This window comes from Saccostrea echinata, unplaced genomic scaffold (genome assembly GCF_033153115.1).
Source record: "Saccostrea echinata isolate AGI-Se365-2 ecotype Australia unplaced genomic scaffold, CSIRO_AGI_Sech_v1 ptg000040l, whole genome shotgun sequence".
NCBI lineage: Eukaryota > Metazoa > Mollusca > Bivalvia > Ostreida > Ostreidae > Saccostrea > Saccostrea echinata.
The window spans coordinates 7045320-7070268 of record NW_026889789.1 but is presented as its reverse complement, the minus strand read 5'-3'; the positions used below and the strand labels follow the sequence as shown (position 1 = coordinate 7070268).

Sequence of the window (24949 nt, the reverse complement as noted above, 5' to 3'; positions counted from 1 at the left end):
TGCGAAAATCCTATTTCGTTCGGGGGAGGGGGGGGGGGTGTCAAACTTCTTTCAGTACCAGTTTTTTTTCCAAACCCTAACACTTACCCTTCTTTGACTACACTGCAGCCTGTGCCTCTTGAAAGTTGGGGGGGGGGGGGTAAACCTACGCGCCAATGTTCAATGTCTATATTATCTTTGCAAAAAAAGTGGGAGGGGGGCTAACCCCCCTAGCCCCCCTCCCCGGTTCTGACGCCTATGCTTATCATAGCTTTACAGGATTTCACTTATACATTTGATCTTCTATCGTGGTCCTCACCCTAAGCCCGGGACATTTGATTTTTGGTCAAACTTAAAATTTGCACTTTGGATGCTTCTGAATTATAATCATGGCTTTGCTGTTTTTAACTTTTTTCTATATATAGTAAAAAATGGACCAAAGAAACTCGAAACCTGATTTGTAAGTCAACAATATATATCAAGAGACATACCAAAAATCAGCTCATTATCTACGATCTTGTAGAGTAAAATTTCCCCTCTAAAATCCCCCCCCCCCCCTGGAAAACTGGCTCAAGAGTAGGATTTTTCCACGGAAAAAAGACTCTAGAGTAGGATTTCCCCCCCACGGAAATCCCACATCAGATTCAATTTCCGGTACAAGCATAGGAAAAAGTACAGAAAATTTACTATCCCAAAATGCTAACTTTCATTTTATAAAATAATTCAATTTAAAAAAAATGCATTTCTTTCTTTCATGAAATAATAATTAACGAAGTGCATTAATATTTTTTTTTCAAAACTTGAAAACCTGTGCTTGTATATTTCTTTTTTTTTTTAAGTCAGAAAGATCAATGAGCTCTGAACGAAAATGGAGAAATAAAACTGAAATGATGTAAACAACAAAAGGCCCATGGGCCACATGGCTCACCTGAGCACCATGGTTAGGAAAAAAGCAAAAATCAGTTCAGTATTGGAAAGCTTTAATGCATAAGTGGTCCCAACCTACCCCTTAAAAAAAGGGGGCTATGATTTGAAGAAAATTGAATCTACACTAACTAAAGATGCTTTCATATTTCTTTGACAAATTGTGACTTTTTTCACTACAAGTTTGAACTTTTATCCTACCCCAGGGGGTCATGATTTGAACAAATCTGAATCTACACTATCTGAGGATGCTTCCATATTAAATATGACTAATCATACCTTTGCTCTTCTTGACAACAAGATTTTTTTTTAAAAAAATCCTATGTATTCCTATGCATAACTTTAATCATCAATTGTGACCACTACATATCCGCAGGGGATATTTATATATACCAGGGGGTCATGATTTTTATTAAATAATTGAATCTACACTACCTAAAAATACTTCTTTATAGTCAATAACTAATCATGGCTTTGCTGTTCTTAAGAAGATTTTTCCTGTATATATTTCTATGTAAAACTTTGATCGTCCATTGTGACCCCATCCTGCCCTCGGGGGTCATGACTTGAATCTACATCACCTGAGGATGCTTCCATATAAATAAGACCAATTATGACTTTGCTATTCTTGAGAAGAAGATGTTTAAAGATTTTTTTCTATATATTCCTATGTAAAACTTTGATTCCATTTCTAGTGTGGCCCAATCCTACTCCCGGGGGTCATGATTTAAGCAAAATTGAATCTACACTACCTGATGATGATTCCACATGAGTTTCATTTTTCCTTTTCTTTTTTAAAAGATGTCATTAATTTTTTTTTACTAATTTGTAATTATCTCCCCTTGGAAGAGAGTGTGGCCCTTCATTTGAATAAACTTGACTCCCTTTATCCAAGGATACTCTGTGCCAATTTTGGTTGAAATCAGTCCAATAGTTCTGGAGAAGAAGATGAAATTATGAAAAGTTTACAACCACAACGACAGACAACGGACAAATTTCGATCAGAAGAACTCACATGTGCCTTCAGCTCAGGTGAGCTAAAAATGTTTATTCCCGTTACCATGGTAACATTTTTAGATTGAATTTTTAAATCTTGATTGCAAATGTATATATTTATGTATATTTTGTACCAGCAATGATTTAACATAACAATGTACTGTAATCTTGATTCTGAGTATCAAAACAATTGAAATTCCTACAGAGAATGACTCTTAACTCTACATAGGTTACATTGGTTGCTATGTGCTCAGAATCGTTGCCATGGGAAAATCAAGTGAAAAATAGAATTTTATAAGATGCTAATTGCATTGTAAAATTTGTCTTATCACAATTTTACAGCATGCTTTGAACAATCCTTAACAACAGGTACGTGAACATGCTGAAATTATGATTCAATGATGTGTTGCTAAGGGGAAATCGCTGTTACCATGGAGATCACAAATTGTAAAACATTCCATAGTTTGCAGAGAGGTCTCAAAAATTTCAATTTATTGTAAAAGTTGAGTATTGAAATTTAACAAGTTATGTGATTTATGACTTTAGTATTTTACATTTTTTCTCGTTTTATTCATCAAAACATCCATTTTTGTTGCTAGGCAACGGATAGGAATGTTTACAAATTATACGCTTCTGAATTCAAATTCTAAAAGACAAAATCCTCTGCTTTTATGTTATATACACAGGATGTCTGTATGAGGTCCATCACTGGAGTAATTAGGCATTGAATAATTCCAAAATCAAGGAAAATGCTGAGTCAGCAAAAAATGAAAAACATGCATATATTCCCACATCTATCACAGATATATCTTTAAATCTTATTTCTATATTTTTGATTATGAAAACTGTTAAGATCATAATCTTGAGAATAAAAGCCATGAAAAAGAAATTCTTTTAGTATTTACATTTAATTTGAGCCTGAAAGATAAGAGATTTTTAGTCCATTGAAGCTGAAAATCGGCTGGTTGCTAGGGAAATTTCTTTACCCATGTTTCCATGGTAACCGTGAATCAAAACATTTTTCCTTTTGCATACATGGTTTATAGGGCAAAAGAAAACTATGTGTGGAAAATCATCAAATTCTGAGAACCCTCATGTATCGCCTACATGCCTATTTTGCATGATTTTTACACAGAACTGTACTTAAATCTAAATTAAAGATCTCGTTCAAGTCTCTGCGACATTCCAAAGTCTCAGCCGTAGCATTTCTACTGAACGCTAGGGGGAGGCAAAGAACGATAACTCTAAATCAGCGGAAGTTGTGACCTGTTGATATTTTTTTTACTCGTGAGTAGACAAGCAATACACCGGGTCGTGAATTCTACTTGTAACGCTTCCCTGCTGTATGACATTGTCCGAACAAGGTAAATATAATTTTTGTAGGTTCATAGAAAGCTATTCTTACTCAGATTTAATCAATTACAACTTGAAATGTTAACATAAAACCATTTTAAACGCACATGTTATGAATTCGTCAAACAGAAAAAAAAATATTTGCAAAGGTATTTCTGTCTGCTTCAAGTTGCATCATCGATTAAAAATTGCATAATATAATTAGATATTTTTATGCAAAATTGCAGTTTGAACAGAGGAATCAATTTTTGTCACTCATTTTTTAAAGTATATTGAAGCGGTGAATTGTTGTCATATTACCTCCCTGTTGTTTATAGTTTGGTTCTGTATACGTGACATTTTTTCACGTTAGGTGTGTTCTGTATAGTTTCATTACCTAACATAATGGCAAATCTGCTTATGAATGATATTATATATGGTGAATATGTTTAATTTAAATGCATCCCATATTTTCATGTTCTGTTATGCTATACTAAAAGAAAGAAACGGGTTATAGATAGGAGTTATCCTTCCTAACAGAAAATTTATTCTTGACTGTCATATATTAGATTATTTCCCTTGAGTCATCGCTGTCTGAGGTAGGTTGTACATATATCACTTGATTTTATGAGATCTAGAAGGTATTTAAGCAAATTTCATTTAGAATCTACCATTGTATGGAGAAAGAATAATGAAAAATGACATTTGACCTTATAATCATATATTTTTATTTTTAGGAAGAAATGCTGAAGTCTGTTAACAAAGTCGTTTATCGGTCATTCATAAATGCTGTAGGTACATGCACAATTAAAAACAATTCATTTAATTTTAATTAACTTTTGTATAAATTATGGAGTAGAAATACTGTAAAGATTTACAAGAATGGCAAGCTAAATTATGTATATGATGTCACAGTATGAATGTTCACAAATAATGTATATCTGTTTTCTGGAAAGATAGTTTCCCCAAATTATTCAATAATTGCATGTTACATTTTTGAAAATATGGATATGCACATAAATATAGAACATACTTTCCTGTTTTCTTATTATTCATTTTCCAGATGGCTTTATCTAAAATAGATATTCCCCGTAGAGCCCAACATTTTTTAGAGTGTGGTATTGAAGAATGTGAGAGAAACTGCGAGTTCTACTGCAACCCTTGTCAAAAAAAAAATGTGTAAACAATGTAGAGATGAACATCTGAAAAGTCCAGAAAACAAAAACCATGAGGTAGTCCTTTACCAGCAACACAAACGACAACTTCCTGTGGAGAAATGCAAGATCCACCCCACTAAAGATGTGGACATGCTATGTGAAGAATGCCAAGTTACATTATGTTCCAAATGCGCTACAAAGGGAGATCACCAAAGGCATACATTTGTTGATCTTGAAACATTCTATGCAGAAAAGTTTGTGCTTTGCCAACAGGAAATCTCCAAAATCCAGGAGTATTTTCTCCCTACATCACAAGATTTACAGAGAGAAATAAGTAAAGATTCCTCAGAAATCAAACACATCATGGACAACATCAGAACATCCATGAAGACTGAAGGCGAGTCCCTGAAAAGTCTGGTGGACACAGTTGTATCTGAGAACATGAAGCAGCTAGACCAGATAGAGCAATCTCTTTTAGAAGATCTAAATACCCAAGACAAGGCATTGGATGATTACATCACCTATCTTAATAACCTTGTCAAAGAGCTCCACAGATGCCTGTCCTCTACAGAACCCCAGAAATTAATGTCTGACAAGAAACCAAAGATCCAATCCATACCAGAGACAACAAAACCAGTCACACCAGGATTTACTGCTGGTCAATACAGCAAAAGTGATGTCACCAAATTACTGGGTAAAATACATGTCCCCAACACTAAAGCAGAAAAGAGAGAAATAAGGCCCTTTGAAAATGTCTGCAATACAGCAATGAAACCTACACATAAACAGATGAAAGAAGACAGAAAGAAATCTGACAAGAAACAAACATTGTTTCTATCTGCCTCTGTCACCACAGTCAGGAAGTTCCATGTACCAGGTGTTAATAATGTATTCCATGTATCACTAGATCAATCAGACAGACTCTGGATCAGTGACAGTAAGGGTAATCTTGTCCAAACAGATCTACAGGGGAATGTGATACACAAGATAGAAACCAGTGGTAGTTATGAAGGTTACCACACAGTGACACAGGACGGGGATCTGATCTTTACAGACCAAAACAAGAATGTCATCAATAGGATAACACAGGATAATAATATCACTGAATTCATTAAAAATGGAGACTGGGAACCACTCAGCATACACTCCTCCCACATCAACGGTGACTTACTGGTGGGGATGATAAAATCAACAGAGATAGCTGAAGGATTGAAGAAGATTGAGGAAAGTAAAGTCACCAGGTACAACAAGACAGGAAAAGAACTACAGAACATACAGAGGGATAACAAAGGACAGGGACTGTATAGAATACCACACTACATCACAGAAAACATCAATGGAGATATCTGTACATCAGACTTAAATAAAAGAGCAGTAGTGGTGCTGAATAAATCAGGACAACACAGATTCTCCTACACAGGTCAGGAGTCAGAGTTCTGGCCCTATGGAATCTGTACTGATGTCCTTGGTCACATCCTGGTGTGTGATTATCAAAGTGACACTGTTCACCTCCTTGATCAGGATGGTCAGTTCTTGTCTCTTTTACTCACACAACAACAATTAGGGGTAAACTCTCCCTGTAGTGTGTGTGTGGATGATGAGAACAATCTCTATGTGGGACAACAAAACACCAACACACTAGCAGTGTATAAGTATCTCCAGTGAAAAAAATATTACAGTTGTTTTATTATACACTCTTTGTGTTTGCATGTACAGTTATTACATATTTCAATCTTACAATCTTCTTTTAATCATACAATTTGAATCTTGTGTATCAATGGTAATGAAAATGAATTGTTTTGAGTTACATTATGTAACAGATTACTTAATTACTTAAAAAAACACTTAATCTAGTTTGAGAATAATCTATTTGTGAAAGGTGAATCCTTTAATATATTAAATACTAGTATGTAGAAGTAACTGATAATTTGTCAGTCAATTTTACATTCTGAATAATATTTAACAGAGTTTATGAATATATTATTCTACTGCCGGGTTTTCCTATGTCTACATGTTTAGAGCAATATCTGTATAGCACATGTATATATATTACTGTACTCCTGGTTAATTTCCAAACATGCACATTGTCATATATTTGTATCTGTTATGTAATGTACAACATTGTTCTCTACATTTATGAAAATAAAGTATTGTCATAACATGATCATGATGTGACACTTTAAAAATTGTATGATGCTGGTATTACATGTAATAAACACTAAATTATATGTAATGTATAAGCAAACCCGTGAAGTGTAGATTCCAGTTTGTTGGTTGGGGGGGGGGGGTGCAAGATTGGTGATGGAAGTGAGCATTCAAATTTAGGAAGAAAATGTTAAATATGGACACTGTTGAAAAACAGCATTGGTTGGTCAAAATTAGCTCACCCTAATCCACACATAAATTGAACAGACTTGAATCCTTGTATTTATATGACTTATTGTGTGGCCCTATTGGATTTCTTTTTGTAGGTCACAGAATAAAAAATTATGTATTGTTGACATGGTATGTAGATATTAATTTAAAACTTGCTACAGAGATTATGGATGACCAGAGGTTAAAAAGTACAAGGTCTGTGTTAGGATACCTTCTTGCTAATGTTCTCGAAAACATATCTAGGGTACTAAACAATTAAACTGTCCATAGTTAAAATAATGCTACAGATGTTGCATTTGTAGAGAAAAAATGTCTACTAAGTATTCATTTGGATGTTCAAATGTCAAAAGTTAACGGTTTCAATTCATACATGCTTTAGTTGCAAGGCGGCCAATGTAAGATTAGTAGTTACAGGATCAGAAGGTCAAAGAACCAGAAGTCTCTGTCAAGACTTTAGCTCTAGCAGTTTGTAATTATAACAAAGAAAGAGAAAAGTAGCACTTGGACTTGAAACTTTGCAACAGCAATAAATAAATGATAATCCTTGTTTTACTCTCTTTTTTGTTGCAAGATTAATTGCAATCAGACTAAAACTGTAGAAGGAGTAGCCTTTTAAAAGAATTTTAGAAAAATTTCGATTCTAGTTACCATGGTAACATCATTCATCAAAAAACAATAAAGACAATTATTATTTCGGTGTAGTCTACTTGCATGCCATGTTATATATTAAAATCAGACCAAATTGTAGGCAAAGTAATGTTTAGTTTGTTTGTTGTCTAACGTCCCTCTCAAGAATTTTTCACTCATATGGAGATGCCACCACTTGCTGGTGGAGAGCTGCAAATTTTGACCTATACTCGGCACTCAGGGCCATTGAGCAGTGAGAGATCTTTTTCGTGCCAGCACCTACTGCAACATGGGACCTCGGTTTATACGGTTTCATCCGAAGGACCGGTCTCCATGTCCCACAGTGGGATTCGAAACCACGACGTAAGGATCCACTCCTTACTCTGCGACTCTAGCGCAGACGTTCTACCACTGCACCACGCGGGTGACAAGTAATGTTTTGAAAGTACATGTGTATGTCAAAGAAATTTTAATTTTTTTGTAACCATGGCAAAAAAATCAAGAAATGGATAGACAGAATTATGTATCTCAGCGTAATCTACTCGTGTACCAAGTTATATTGAAATCAGACCAAAACTGTAGAAGAAGTAGCATTTTGAAAGTATTTCACAGAAATTTCTATTTTTAGTAACCATGGCAACACCTTTCATGAAAATCAAAAACCGATAAACAGAGTTATGTATCTTAGTGTAGGCTACTTGTGTGCCAGGTTATATTGAAATCAGACCAAAACTGTTGGAGAAGTAGCATTTTGAAAGTATTTCACAGAAATTTCTATTTTTAGTAACCATGGTAACACCGTTCACCGAAATCAAAATCCGATACACAGAATTATGTATCTTAGTGTAGTGTACTTGTGTGCCAAGTCATATTGAAATCAGACCGAAACTGTAGGAGGAGTAGCATTTCGAAGAATTGTTTACAGACAGACAGACGACGGACACCTTACTATCGCATAAGCTCTTCCGGTCTCTAACCAGTAGCGAGAAAAATCTGTATTGATGGTCAGAGGTAAGTGGTACATGTATCACTGAATTGCAACAGGGCGCCAGTGTAAGAATATTGATTCCAGGGTCAGATGGTCAAAGTCACATCTGTGTATATCTCTATGGAAGCTAGGAATTACAAAATGAAATTATTAAACGATGTTTGAGAAAAATGCACATTTCAGAGTCACCTTTAACATAAGGACAAAAACATTAAAACAACATTCAAGTTTAATCAAATTCAGCAGTTTACAATATTTTGACACATATCCATGAAAAGTCTTAAATATATATTTCAAAATAAAAACAATATCAACAAGAGTATAAATAAATACTTAATGCATAACTGTCATAGAAACACAACCATAATAATTTAAATATACTCTGTACACTACCAATGCAATCACGGGTTAAATGTGACGAGGACGGATTAAGATTTTGCGTTCAGCAAAACAAGAATAATTGGCTATATAATGCATTGTGTCATAAAGTCACATTCCTTAACATAAATCAAAAGTTCAGAAAAAAAAATATTCAGATCTTTTTCAAGAAATTACTCCTAAAAGTCATTACTTTGTTACTTTTTTTTTTTAAAGCAACACAAGATAGCATCTTAGGCAGTTTCTTTAATTAATAAGGCCAGATAGTAGCTGTGAGCCCACGTAGAGCATATCTCATGGGTGGGATTCCCTCCTTCTTGATATCGATTTCCATGATGGGGTCACGTGGTGCTATTCTGGAGGGATAGAGAGGGCATTGGAAGGATGGTTCCTGTAGGACAGGTTTCTCGTTAATCGGGTAGCACTGTAGATGGAGGACAGGAAGTGGGGCGTATCCCTGTCTGGAGGCCTGGTCCTGGAATTCATTGGTTGTCTTCTCAATGGAACATCCCCAGAGGTAGATATCATGGATGTACACGCCCTCTGGTGGTGGCTGAAGTAACTAAAGAAAGAAACAAAAATTCTAAATACATGTAATGCCTTTTAAAAAAAATTTCAGATGTTCGTATCTTCTAAATATAAAAATCAATTTGATAATACGCTTCTCAATGCATGTTAAATTTTGTGTCACAAAAACATTTGCAATTTTAACACAGAAATCTAACTACAGCAGATTTTAAGTCCTCATACAATCTTGATAAAGTAAAATTTCTCTTCTCTTTCCGAATATTAAATCAATGTTCTTACATGTCCAAAATCTCTGAATGTTGTGTCAGTCTGGAAGGTAAACTGTTCGAAATTGCCAGACCTATCTCCACAGTAACTCTTGATGTTTTAGCAAAGCAAGAAGTCCTCTAGGATTGAAAAATGCTCCTAACCAATAGGCTGGCATTGCCTTTCTTCCCTGTGACATGCCAAAAAAAAAAATCGATATTTTCAACAAAAATTCAAGTCCTGTAGAAATAAAAATAAACAATACCTAATAATTATACATGTAAGTGTAAGTATTCTTGTTTACTTTGCTGTTTGGATTGAACTAAAAATGTGAGTCAAGAACTTTTTTCTATCATTTTCTATCACAATGTTTCTCTGTGTTTACTTATTAAAAACTAAATCTATTTTCAAAACTTGAAATTTACAATAAAGAATGACAAGAGGCCCATGGGACACAATGCTCACCTGACTAACTTTGGCCATGCTGTTCTTCACCAGATTTTTCCCCCTTGTAATACCTATTGTGGCCCCATCCTACCCCACTCTACCCCTGGGGTCACGATTTAAACAATTTAGAATCTACACTATCCCAGAATGTTTCCACATAAGTTTTAGCTTTTCTGGCCCAGTGGTTCATGACAAGATTATTCCTATTTATTTGAAAAATCGGTTACTTTGAAATGAATTTGGTTTCCCCCTAAAAAATGGTACGGTTTCTTTGTAAAAAATACTCGTTTAGAATGAAATCGGTTAAATTGAAAAACTCTGTTAATTTGAAGTGATTCTATGGTCCGCTGAACACAAAGTGTTTTGTTCTGATAACGGTTACATTGAAGTCGTCGATGGTGACAGGTGGACACAGGTGACTGATTATACACGAGGTCTAGCTTAATTATGTAAATTTTTTACACATTTGATTTGATGTCCGTGAACTTGTAAAAATATAATTATGTCTTGTGTAAAGATAATAGTTGAGCATTTCTCGCCAGAATATTTATTTTCCTAACTACGGCATTGAGACCGACATGGCTAAAATTCGCAGGGGTGTAAATTGGTTTACCGAAAAAAGTGCTTGAGTAAATAAATCATGTAAGTAATTGGAAAATAAACTTCTTGATCTGATATCGGAGTATATAAAGCATATATTTTCAAAGCAGATGAGATAGGGTTGTTTTATAGAATGATGTTAATTATTCCTGAGGAATCGCATCTACGCGGTAATTAAAAATGCCCGATGATAGTCCTGATAATTTCCTAACACGGTTCAACAAAAAGAGTAAAACATTACGAACTTCTTTAAGAAAATAGAGATAAATATATTTCTTATACAAAAAATATATTAAATTCGCGCACACGTTTATATTTTTTACCGTATCTACATATTATATATGTCATGGCACACGGATACAATAATGAAATTCGGTTAATTTGAAATAAATCTCAAGGTCCCTTAAATTTCAATATAAACAAGTTTGACTGTAGTTCAATGTAAATCTTGGATTCCCTATTGTGGCCCCACCCTAACCCCGGGGGTCATGATTTGAACAATTTACAATCTACACTACCCCAGGACGCTTCCATACAAGTTTCAGCTTTTCTGGCCCAGTGGTTCTTGAGAACATGATTTTTTTAATGACCCCACCCTATTTTTGTCTTTTTTTTATTATCTCCCCTTGTAAGGGAGCTTGGCCCTTCATTTTAACAATTTAAAATCCCCTTTACCTAAGGATTGTACCAAGTTTGGTTAAAATTGGCCCAGTGGTTCTTGAGAAGTTGAAAATGTGAAAAGTTTACAGACAGATGGACAGACGGACGGGCGACGGACAATTGGTGATCAGAAAAGCTGATATGAGCTTTCACTGAAGTGTAAATTATTTGTAATTCTAAAAATTTGGAATTCTGAAGAGGATTTCAACTCCCCATGGATACTCCAACACCTTCAAATATACAATACACACCATGTTAAGGATTTTCTCAAAGTGTTTCCAGCGGTCCTTCAAATCACGAAGCCACTGAGCTGCATTGTAGGTGTAGGGTGGGGCGGTGGTGCCGGTCATCTTACACCAGATCCTGGGGATCCTAAGGTGGTACAGGTCATCGGCCGCAGACAGGTAGTGGTCACTCAGCTGGTCACCCATCACATTGTTCTCACAGGCATTCCTTATCAACCGTAATCAACACAAAATACTTCATAAATTTATGAATTATTAAATGTATGAGGTTGTTCTTAAAAGTCAATAGTTGAAACAATGGGATATAGTAAACTACTGCAAACAAATTAAGACATTAAACATATGTTCTGTATATCTTAGGATACAATATGTCAGAGTGAAGGTAATAAACATAGTTTAAATTCTGCATGTCTTAAAAGACAATGTCAGAGTCAAGTTAAATGTGCTGACAACATCATCAACTTAACATTATCTGAACTTACAGTACATAAAATTGCTGCATATCAAAAGTGAAAACTTACAGTAAGTGTATGTCGGACTTCTGTCAACAGATGGTGTAGAATCGCACACTCTTTCATGATGAAGTCATTAAAGATAGGATAGTCTCCAGGTAGTTTACGGATTTTCTCCACAACAAACTCACGGAATGACTGAAATGATTAAGTCATGTTTTACTTACAAATGTAGTTCTATTAACTTCTCAAATTAAACACAAAATACTTTACGAACAACTTTCAACCTGTTAATGCCTTTGACCCTGACATTTAACCCCTAATAACAATTGGACTCCCCCCCCCCCCCCCCACTTCCCACCTATTCATGACCATCTAGCATCTTTTTAGAAAGACATGGATAAAAAGATGGTCAAATACATATTGGCCAAACGCTATTGCCCACATGAAACCTTGCAGTGAGAGGATCAGAGGAAATTGTAGAGAGAGGATTCATCAGAGGATAAACTAGAAGACTGTTCTTTATGTAGATGTGTCCTTGAGTATCTTACTTTGCTGCTATTGCCAATCTTAGGAGTCTTCTGTAGCAGGTCGTTACAGATTTGCCAGAGTTCCACATCTTTGAAGCGGATTTTGTGTGTGGCATAGCTGGCTGTAGAGAACACTTCCTGATGAACCACAGAGGGGTTGTTACTAGTTTTACTAATACCAGCCTGAGCAGGTCTAATGCACTTTCACTATATGATCTCCATAGCCCCGCCCTAGCACCATAACCCCTGGGGCATGAATTTCACAATTTTGGTAGAGGGCCCAATGCTCATTACAATTATGTCAACAGTTTGACTGCTTGGTGTCCAGGAGTAAAGAAGAAGATTTTTAAAGATTGCATCAATTTTGGTGGTTTTAGCCCCACCCCTCGGGTCCCAGGGGGGCAGGGACCATGAAATTCACAATTATTGTTCCCCTTCACCCATAGATGCTATATGCCAAAATTGGTTGAAATTGGTTAAACGGTTTTGGAGAAGAAGTTGAAAATGTTCAAAAGTTAACGCACGACGACGGACGAAAATAGATAGCAATAGGTCACCTGAGTGACTCAGGTGACCTAAAAAGTATTTAATGAACAAAAAGTATCCTATCCCTTGAAAAAGTAGAAAAAAAATTGAGTGAAGCCATTTCTAATTCAAATCAAAGGAAAAGTCTTTGATATCAATAGAAAAAAGTCTTACATCCTTTGACTTCAAAATCCCTCTTGAGGGCTCCAGATGACAGCCAAAAGTCCACCATGGCACATAGACTTTGCTGATCATAGAAATCTGTCACATATCTACCATACACAATCTGTCAACAAAATCAAGAAACTCAATTCAAGGAGGAAATCAAAAATCCATGCTGTCACATTTTATATTTGTAGTCATGAAAAGTTTAGTTTGTAAATCAATTTAAAACAAAAGAAAGTGCAGGAAAGCCTTACAGCATGAGAGTCTATGATAAAGTTTATTAATTTATATATATTGTGTGACAGACTCATTTTTTATATATTATGCACATGTGCATAGCAATGCATATTGCATGTGCATTTATTCAGTGATCTAATTATGTATATATTTTTATTTGCAGCACACTTCTACAGCTGAATTACATAATCATTCATTTAATCTGTAGTTAAGTGTATTGACTTTTGAATTGATCTTTTTCAGAGAGGTCCAGAGTTAGCCTCAAGGCTGTTATGATATTCTGGCCATGGTCATTATGAATCTTTTAATTTCATTGTTTTTTTACTTTGTCTTATGCCTTTGGATTGGGTTTTGTTTTTCCCTCCATTTTTTTTTGTGTTTTTGATTAATTCTGATTTAGCAGTGGAAAGTTATGGTCATGTCTTGGTGACGGAGTTTTTCAAGTTGTCATATAAGACCTTTGACATTGAGACTTGTATTTCCACTTACATGGTAAGTAATTCTTTCATACTAATGTTAATATATTATTCTAATTTTATTAAATGTGAAATCTGTAATTTTTGCACTTTTAAAATTCCTTAAGTCACTTTTCCTGGAGTAAATGAATAGTGAGAGTGAGACTGTAGATATAAAGTTAAATATGTGTAAATAGTAAAATTCATGGATGTCTCACTTGTTCATATTTTTTAAAGTAAACTTTATTTTATGCTTAGTGTAGATATCTACAAAGTTGTTCATTGTTGATTTGTAGATATTATTCCTATAGCTGTATATTGTATGCAGCTTATATGTGGTGCAGTATGACTCGTTCCCATCGAATGGTATGAATGATATTGTTTTTATGCATAACAATAATTAATAATGTACATATATATTGTCAAGATAATTATTGTAAAGTTTTTATGATAAATATTTATTGATTAAAGAAATGGGAGATTTGATTGTGTACATTTCATATAATTGTATTATCTCCCTTTGATTCTAATAAAGCTATATTGATTGTACATTGATCAATAATTCCATAGTTTTTATGCTGAATATTTATAATTTGTTATTTAATTACAGGGTTTCTTTTCCATCACTATTAATTGATCCATAATAAAGAGATCCGTCTTGTTTAAACTCGAACCAACAGCCTTGTTGTTTATTGCATGATCATAACCACATAATCATCAACACAAGTCTGTTACAATTGTAAAATATAAACATTCACAGTATGCTTTTATCTTATCTGACTATGAAACCAAGATGTTCACCTCTGCAACCATGTATCTGATGCCATTGTAAGAGACAGGTCTTGGCATCTGTAAACATTTTACTACAAATAATCTTCGTCACTCAAATAAATGTCACAACTCGGAAGAAAATAGCAATATACATTCAAAAAGACCGTTGATGACTGAATATGGCTGAAATATTGCCGACTCGGCGTTAAACCCTAATCAATCAATCATTCAAAAAGATCGCCAGACGAACATGTAGAATGTCAGAGACACATGACTCCACAGTGCATTGCCCCACACAACTTCTAAAATTTACCCTCTGGCGAGTCACATAATATCCATAGCATTCTCTGCCATATGTATGGCACTAACGCTTTTACATCCACATAGCCAGCTCACTTTATGTGCTAGGTGCCAGGTACCTATTGTACCCCTGGGTTGAGAGGGTGACCAGTGGAAAGTAAAGTAATTTGCCCAGGATTCATTCATAACACAGAGTTTTATCAAACAACCGGACTCGAACCTAGAACCACAGGGTCCAAAACTGTCCACACTAAACGCCATCACCTCTAAGGGCACATCATCTCAAATATATGAAATTCAATGTTCTTAGGACAAAATTCTATCTCTGCAATTCTTGATAATTACGTCTCCCAATGTCACAATAAAACAGCATACAGTGTACAATGATTAGCATTCAGTAGTAAAAATTGAATAACTTTCCTTTATGTTTTCAAAAAGAAATTAAAGCATAACAAAATTTGAGGTCAAATGAAAACGTTCAGGAACAAAATAATTCAAGTAACAAATTTGACATTTTTGACTACTTTTCTGTTGTAAGTGCATGCAGCTGATTTAAGTTTAAAGTATTTTACCTACAAAAAAATAACTTCAATGAAATTAAATAAATTTTATGAATTCAATGTTCAAAAATAATATTAAACAAGATGTATTTGTGAAACACTGATGTCCCTGTATGACAGCTTTTAACGAATGATGAAATTTCTCAAATGCAAGTCAAATTCCAAGGTCAAGGGATGAAAAATGTTGTTACCCAAGGAACGGACTTGTCTAAATGAATATACTTGTGAAATATGAAAATCCAAGCACTAATCATTAGAGTTTTCGCCAAGGTTAAAGTTTTTAAATGTAAGTCAAACTCCAAGGTCAAAGGGTCACATCAAAGGTACCAGGACCTTGTTATAAGAAGTGCATACATATGTATGTGAAATATTAAAGCCCTTGCAGCAACTCTTTAAAGGCTACGGCCAAGGTTAAAGTTTTTCAAAGGTAGGTCAATCTCCAAGGTCAAAAAGTCAAAATTGTTGGTATCCAAAGAGAGGCATTGTAACATGGAATACACATGTGAAATATGAAGGCCCTAGGACTAATTGTTCAAAAGTTATGTTCAATGTTTAAGTTTTTTAAAAGTGGGTCGAACTCCAAGGTCTAGGTCCAAAGGTAAAAAAAAATATTTATATTCATGGAAAGGCCTTGTCACATTAAATATACATGTGAGGAATGAAAGCCCTAGCACCATCTGTTCATAAGTTATGGCCAAGGTTAAAGTTGGGTAAATTCTTTCAAAATTGGGTCAAACTCCAAGGTCAAGATGTCAAATATGTCGGTACCCAAAGAAAGGCTTGTCACAAGGAATACAAATGTGAAATTAAGAGCCATAGGGCATTACCAATCAACAGTTATGGACAATGTTAAAGTTTTTGCGGACAAACATACAAACGGATAAACAGACAGACAGACAGACAGACAGACGGACGGAAAGGGCAAAAACTTTATATCCCCGAATCTTCGATTATAGGGGCATAAAAAAATAAATATGTATACTAAATTCAGTTTGAATTCATATGGCATATCAGCCTGAGTATCATATCAGGACGAGGGCCAAAGTGTGGTATTCAGTACGTGAATATTTTGTTTGTAAATACTGACACACATGATAGCTACATGTAGTTTATCTCCATTCAGGAAGTAAATTACAGATCTAGTTTATGTGTCATCTGAAGTCTCACTCCCCCATTCCAAAGTCTGTTGGATAGAGACACTTACAGGCCATTCACAGATATTGTAAGTATTAAAGAATATCATATCCTTCATATATCTTTATTTTTTTATTTTTACATAAATGATAATGAGTTTATATGGTGTCAGGTCATTTCTCTCGAAAACCCTTTCTCCCCTTGGTTATTTCTTTCCAACATCCTTTCACGGCCGGTCATTTCACGGCAGGTCATTTCACTCGAATCCGGGTCATTTCCTTCCAGTGCCTGTTCCGCCTAGGTCATTTCCCTCTATTTCACTCCACAACCTAGGTCATATCACTCCAAACATGAAAAACTGTCGATTTAACTTCGGACTTTTTTAAAGTTATTTAATTATTTATTTCCAGTTTAAAAAAACTGTTTTGATTTTAAAACTATTTCTGTTTTCATACTAAAGTTCTTTATACTAGTACTATTATTATTTGAATAAGTTTTGAAATCTGTAAACATTGCTGGGTAAATTAATTCTTATTTATTTATTCTTGTTTAATGATTGATCTAATTATATCTGAACGCAATGATAAAAATTTTCTTTCTAAAACTTATTTTGAAAAATTCAGTTTCTATTTTTGTTTTATTTATTTGTTTTTGTAGACTAAATAATATCGATAATAAAAAATAAAAATAGTACCTTGTATATAATCTTTGTTCTCTTTTCTTTATCTACTTTTTATTACTTTTATCAAGAATATATAATGTAAAAAGGCAAATTTTATAATTGTCGTTTATCAGATTTATGATACATTATACAAAGGCAAAATATATACATGCTGGGAACATATTTTTTCTGTGTGAATATTCAGTTGCTTTAATTACAGATCAAGAATTCATTAATTCAAAATGATCCATTTTGTAAGGAAATATTAAAATATAATATTTTAAATAGATATAGTAATAAAACTGAGAAATTTTAGAAAACTTGCTAGTTTTGAATTTTAAACACTTCCCGATCAAGATGAAACTGATCCCGACTGGAATTAAATAATGTGAAAATGTTTATTTATTTCACAAAAAATACTAGATTGTTTAGTTTTAATATGGTTGCGAAATTAATTGAACTTACAAACGAATTCTTTATCTGCAGTAACTACATCAATTATATAGCTATAGATTGTTTGTTTGTTTTATTAATTTTTACTTTAATTTTATCGGGATTGATGCGAATTTGAAAAAAAATGGACTTTTCTCAAACATATATACACATAGTACACTTAGTATACGAAATGGTTTATAATATAGCACATTTACAAACAACCACAATATTTCAATATTCCTGATATGAAGTTAAACAAGTGTTTCTCCCGAAACTATTGCCTGAATCAGAGCATACGTTTACGACGATATCCTTTAAATGTTATACATGTAGGACCAGTTCCTCATTTATTTCATCATAACTAATGCGCTAAGTAAATCTTCTTATGGTAATGTAAACCTGGTAGTAGGAGAAATACTGGAAAAGGGCCCTATGCTTCTTGCGCAATTTTTACCAATATAGCATTATAGCATTGTCAGATTGCTTAATATTTCTATCCTATAAACAGAATGTTTCGTAAAGTTAAATTAAGAAAAATAACTATCTACTAGTCTCATCTCGACATGTTTCATTATATATTTATATTATGTGAAAAAAGGTAAATAATTTCTTTATGTGTATTTTGATGAGACTTTGCATCGGAATCGATTGATGCATAAATCGATTCTTTTTCAATCATCTGTTCTCCGTCTGTGGGTGTATTCCACGCATTTGAATTGTATTATAACTGTATTTTTCATCGTTAAATTTACACCTCAATATAAAGAATGGAGAGACAGTCTAGGGAATTTTGTCTTTTTCTTTTTAGTTTTAGTGGGAAAAAAATCAAATCGAAACTTGCAGGACTGCCTCTTTAATATTAATTTCCGCTTCAAGAGTAGTTGTCCTGTGTATCTTCATGTGGGTTTTCTTTTATTTCATAAAAATAATTTGGTTTGAGTACAACAAAGTATCGTCTTTTTGCTGTTTTTTTTAATAGCGAAAGCAATTGATTTATAATCAATTTTTTTTTCAAAAATAAAGCTGCAAATAACTCTTATAGATTAGATATATAGATATAGGCGTTCCGTTAGACATGTCTTCAGTATTGTAACACGACGCATCTTCTTTTAATACAGATTTTGATCAGAGAAGAATCAGAGTGAGCAACGATTGAAATTATAAACAATTCTTTTATATCCTGAATTAATATAACATGAAAAAATCATTAAATATATTTCCATAGATCAATTCTTTTTGCGATATGCAACTTAGATATTTTCATAACATTTGACAATTAAGTACATGTAGTCAGTTTCTAGTATTTAGTTTACCTTGGGTGGAGTATTGGGATGAAATAATTACAAAAAGCGTTTTTTTTTTTAGAGATGAGTTTGGACAAACTGAATAAATCAACTTTAAAAACTGAAAAAACAACAATTATTTGCGTCTACAATTTATTTCAATCAATGTTTATATTTTGGGAGGCTACTATGTACATATTATATACATTTTTTTTTTATATGTAAATACATGTATTTCTGGTTTTCCCCCCTATATTATAAGCAAACTTTATTACATTTCATTTTTTCTTTCTTTTCATGTGTCTTCACTTCCTAGTTCAAAAAAGTTTTACAAATTGATAACTTTAAACAAAAAATAAATATTTGTATGTCCGTTTTCTTATTACATTATACCCTTTTGTAACAATAATAGATCTTTTTTTGTTTTTGAAAAGCTTGTCGTAAGATGTAGAGTAAAAGTGAAAAAAAAAACTGAAACTGCTTTGTTTAAAATATCAGTGCTATGAAATTTATTGATAAAAGTAAATTTCTCATACATACATCTTTTTTATAGTACAATGTACCGATTTTGATTTATTTATAAAAAAATGTCTTGTATATCTTAGTGCTTCTATAAAGACGCAATTTTATTATATACTGAACTAGTTAAAATGATTATTTTGATGAAATTTATTAACTCTTGATTCAAATTTTTCGTTTCAAAATATGGTTCTTATGGACGAGGAAGTCCTTTACATAGCAAAGAATCGGCCACAATTTTAGCTTATTTGATTTCTTTATTGTAATAATTTTTTACCAGTAATTATAACAGTAGACTCTCACATTCAGTTTTTATCAGTGTTATGAATTTAATTTGAAAAGTCATGAGTCCCAGAACACAGACAGGTAAGGAGTGAAATGACCTAGGTAGTAGAGTGAAATGACCTGCCATGAAATGACCTACCGTGAAATGTTATTGGAGAGAAATAACCTAGGAGAGAACGGGTTTTAGAGATAAGTGACCTGACACCTTTCACTCTATACCTAGATCGTTTCACTCCTTATCTGTCTGTATTTTTAGACTGAAGTCTTTTCAAATAAATATCGAAACACTGTTAAAAATAAAAGTGATATATTCTGTTGCGACTATAATTAAAGGTAAAAAGATATTTTAAGAAAGAAATCAAACCAACTTAAAATTCAAAATTGTTGCCGAACCCTTGCCATGTGAAGTTCTTCCTCATCAATAAGAACTATATTTTGAAAGGAAAAATTTTATTCGAAAGTTATTAAATTTTATCAAAATACTCATTTTTAATACAATTTTGTGTTTGTAGAAGCACTAAGATTTACAAAACATTTTCATAAATAAATCAAAATCAGTAAAAGAACAATACATGTTAATTAAGAAATTTACTTTTATCGCTGGTCAGATTTTCAAAGAAAGCCCCCCCCCCCCCAAAAAAAAATGACAGGCAAAAAACAAGATCCATGGGGCACATCCCCCACCCGTGCACTTGGCTAGGAAAAAGCAGAAATCAGTTCAGTATTGAAAAGTTGAAATATAAAAGTGGTCGGGGGGGGGGGGAGGGGGGTATGCTTTGAACAAACTGGAATCTACAATGAAGAAAACCCGATAAGTTTCAAGTTAAAAAACATTTAGATGCAGAAATTAAAAAAAAATACTTGTATTAAGGAGGGACATAGACATCAGAGAAGCGTTATTTGATGTCAGAATAGCGGCATTTCTTTTTTTTTTTTTTTTACATGTACCTGATGACTTTTGCATTAATGTGCTTGCAACTGTGACATATAACATTGTTAATAGCTAATAACGTACAAGGAATGTTCACAATGTGCAAACAGAAAATTTTTATTGTAATAATTAACAGTTTTATTTGATTTGGAATTTGTTATTAGCATTTTCTTTCGTTGATTGATAACTCATAGCAATTTCAGTTGAGAGTTGAGGAAAATACTTCGAAGCATGCTGTTAAAAGATAAGTTAAAATTCAGCAGTCAAAGCGGCTTAAAACAGGAAAAAATGTCTAATTTTGCGATTAACATTAATTATAATGATTAATTGTATTTTCACATTACAACTAAGACAAAATTTTAAAAAAATACCTACTCATGCTAATAAGTTAGTAAATTTCATTGTCAAGCCATTTCCACAGGCACTTGGGGTATGGACCCCCCCCCCTTTTCCATTTTTTTTCTTTTTAAACTGGGGTCGAGTCACCTTTTTCCTATTTTTGTATTCTAATATGCACTATATGTTATAAATAATGTAACTCTTTTGTCTCTATAAGCTGTTTTTAAATATGTTGTTGTCGACTGATACATAAAAAGAGAGAAAGCTTGCAACTCTTTTCTCGTCGTCTGCCTCACCTCGCTTAAACTTCGCCTGATTATTTATCTAAAGCATAAGAAAACATGGAATATGCATACGTCAATAAATTTGTTACACATTCTTCTTCCTTTTCATATTTCCTTTGAATTTTTATATGCCCCCGATTTGTAAACATTTCGATTAAATCACTCGCATCTAGGGTAAATTTTGTTGATGTGCATCAGCTGGGACGGAAGTGCAATAACGGTAACTCTAACTTTACAAATGTTCTGCATTTAAAAAAAAATCTAGGCTTTGTAAAAAAATATATTGTAAATTTTGGTTGTCTATGTCGTATCTTAAAAGTCAATTTTCATCCATCAGAATCTGCTAGTTACATTTATCTTGTTGTACTCAGAACTTACCGTTACATGTAATTTGAAGAGAAAATTCGGGATTTTTCCCTCTCGCATTTAATGTTCCGAATGACATTACACTTAATGATGACGCCAGAAAATACCGGGCACTTCCGTCGCAGCTGGTGCACACCAATAAAATTTACCCTAGATTGGGGTGATTTAATCGAAATATTTACAAATCAGGGGTACATAAAAATTAAATGGAAATATGAAAAGGAAGAAGAATGTGTAACAAATTTATTGACGTATGCATATTCCATGTTTTCTTATGCTTTAGATAAATAATCAGGCGAAGTTTAAGCGAGGTGAGGCAGACGACGAGAAAAGAGTTGCAAGCCTTCTCTCTTTTTATGTATCAGTCGTAAACGATATATTTAAAAACAGCTTATAGAGACAAAAGAGTTACATTATTGATAACATATAGTGCATATTAGAATACAAAAATAGGAAAAAGGTGACTCGACTCCAGATTTAAAAAAAAAAAAATGGAAAAGGGGGGGTCCATACCCCAAGTGCCTGTGGCCATTTCTATACAATAGGAGTTGGTTGTTGACGGGGAGGAAAAGGGGGGGGTACAGAATGATTAAAATCAGGTAGAAAAGATTAAATCAGTATAAATAGTCATTAATCCAAACGAAATACTTGTTTTCCGAAAAATACTTTTATATTCAAATGTTCATCAATGCTTACTTAATTTTGTCTTAGTGCGGAAAGGTCATTATTTATGACACCAAATTTTAACGAACATAGATAAAAACTACATATTTCTCATTTCTTTTCTCATAAAGGTATACTTTCTCCTTTATCTATTAAATAAAAAGTCAATTCATTTCTTTAAGAAAAATATTAACCACAATATTTTCACAAAAAGACTTTTTAAGGTAATACCTTTAGTGCATGATGAAAATTATAAAATATTCAGCAAGGAAAATGGGGTAATACTTACGTTGTGCACCATTATAATTTTTGGGGCAAGATGAATTATAATAAATTTGCCTTCATTTTAAAGATATAAGTCAAAAAGTTAAAATAAATGTTAATTTTAAATGTGATTTGGCACTTTGGTTCTTTTTCAGCGCAATTTTTGCAGAATCGAAACTGACTTGAAATAATCTTTTTTTTTTTTTTTTTTTTTTTTTTTAAAAAAAACATTTTACACTGTTTTTGTACGTGCTGCTGTGTGAAAGTTAGCACATAAAGATAAAAATTTTATTGCGTAAAATTTTAAGGTAAGTCGCAAGGAAAGAAATGTCAAAGTTTTAAAAATTTCACACAAAGACTTTTAGGACATAACCACCCCACCCCCCTTTTAAAGGAATAAATTCCAGTTGGGTCTCCAAATAAGAGAATGTTTAAAGTATCTGGTCCTACTGGGTCAATGACTTTTTTCTTACGTCATTGTAGAGAGGACTTTCGAATGCAGAGTGTGTTGTTGTTTCAATTTTTCTTCAAGCACATTTGGATCATCTATTATATGTTTTGCAAATAAACGAGAATTAAGTGTACTAGAATTATAAGTCTAAGTCGTGTGTGTAATATCTGTTCTTTGCATTTACCAAACGTTTTGGGGTTTTTACACTTTTTATAAGAGTTTGTGTTAAGCAAAAATTAACTAGCTAGAGTAAAAATAATTAAATATATACTTATAACTATGATAAATGCAAAAAATATCGAAGGGCTTGAACCGGAAAACAAAAACATGAAAACAGTTCAGAGTACACTATGCATTAGGCTATGCACGATATTCTTTTGTGCGAATATAGAACCCATTATTTTTTTTTTTTTTTTGCTGGAAAATAGGATAAATGAAGTATATAATCAATTTTTAATATGAGAGCCAGGTCAAATCAAAAAGATTTCAATATAATTGTATACTATAATATGAAAAGAACATAAGCTATTCAAGATTTCTTTAGTTTTATAGGCGGTTCAAATACACAAATCTTTATTTTGTCAATTTGTGACCACCTGCAGAAAAAGAAATTGTTTTTAAGTTCAATTAATTTTTTAACCATATTAAAACTAAGCAATCGAGTATTTTTGTGAAATAAATAAATATTTTTACATTATATAATTCCAGTCGGGATCAGTTTAATTTTGATTGGCCGGGAAAGGTTCAAACTCAAAACTAGCAAGATTTCTAAAATTTTGCATTTTAATTTCTGTTTAAAATATCATTATTTCATATTTCTTTTCTAGATAAATAATAAAGAACTTAACGAATTATCAATCTGTAATTATAGCAATTGAAAATTTACGCATGAACTTATATTCCCAGCATGTATTATACATTGCCGTTGTATCATAAATCCGACAGGCAACAATGACAAAATTTGCATTTTTACTTTACATATTCTTCATAAAAGCAATAAAAAGTAGATAAAGCAGGGAGACGAATGGCTATATATACCTGAAACGATTCTAATTTAATTTCTTATGATCGATTGTAAAGTGTAAAAAAATAAATTAATAAAAATAAAAAAAGACATTGAATTCTTCAAAACAATTTTTAAAACGAAAATTAGTATCATTACTTTCACACTTGATATAATCAATCTTTAAACAAAAATAAACAAATAAGAATAGTACATGTACTAGTATCTAAAGATAAACCTATAATTTTCATGTTTGGAGTGAAATGACCTAGGTTGTGGAGTGAAATGACCTTGGTAACCTAGGAGAGAAAGGACCTGGACAGAAATGACCTAGGCGGAACAGGCACTGGAGGGAAATAATCCGAATTCATTTATATTATAAAATACTAAAAAAAAATCTACAAACAATGAAACTTTATGTAACTTCTTAGGGGGAAACATTTTTATAGGCTGTCAATAACTACAAATTCTAGAGCAGTAGTAAATTTTTAGATGCCTTTTTCATACAATGTAAAAATTATGGATCGTCATCTTAGTTGATGTTTGACAATTAAATTTGAGCTACTCTTTAAAATCATGCAATCAAGAGTTTTTGCAGTACTTTAAATATCTGAAGTCCCAGTTCCTCTCCTTTACTGCAATACATGAAAACTTCATAATTTTTAGATGGCATTATCCAAAATGGACATATCCCATAGTGCCCAACATTTTTTGGAGTGTAGCGTTGAAGAATGTGAAAGAAATTGCGAGTTCTATTGCAACACTTGTCATCGAAGATTGTGCAAACAATGCAGTGAGGAACATCTGAAAAATTCAGAAAACAAGAACCATGAGGTAGTCCTTTACCAGCAAC

At 33.0% G+C, this 24949-nt stretch overlaps 2 pseudogenes; one reads left to right on the top strand and one right to left on the bottom strand.

The window, feature by feature from the left end:
* The first annotated feature begins 4276 nt into the window (after positions 1-4276).
* On the top strand, positions 4277-6053 carry LOC133200605 (tripartite motif-containing protein 2-like; annotated as a pseudogene).
* Positions 6054-8968: 2915 nt separating this feature from the next.
* LOC133200611 (dynein axonemal heavy chain 8-like) overlaps positions 8969-24949 on the bottom strand; it is a 123867-nt pseudogene continuing 107886 nt past the window's right edge.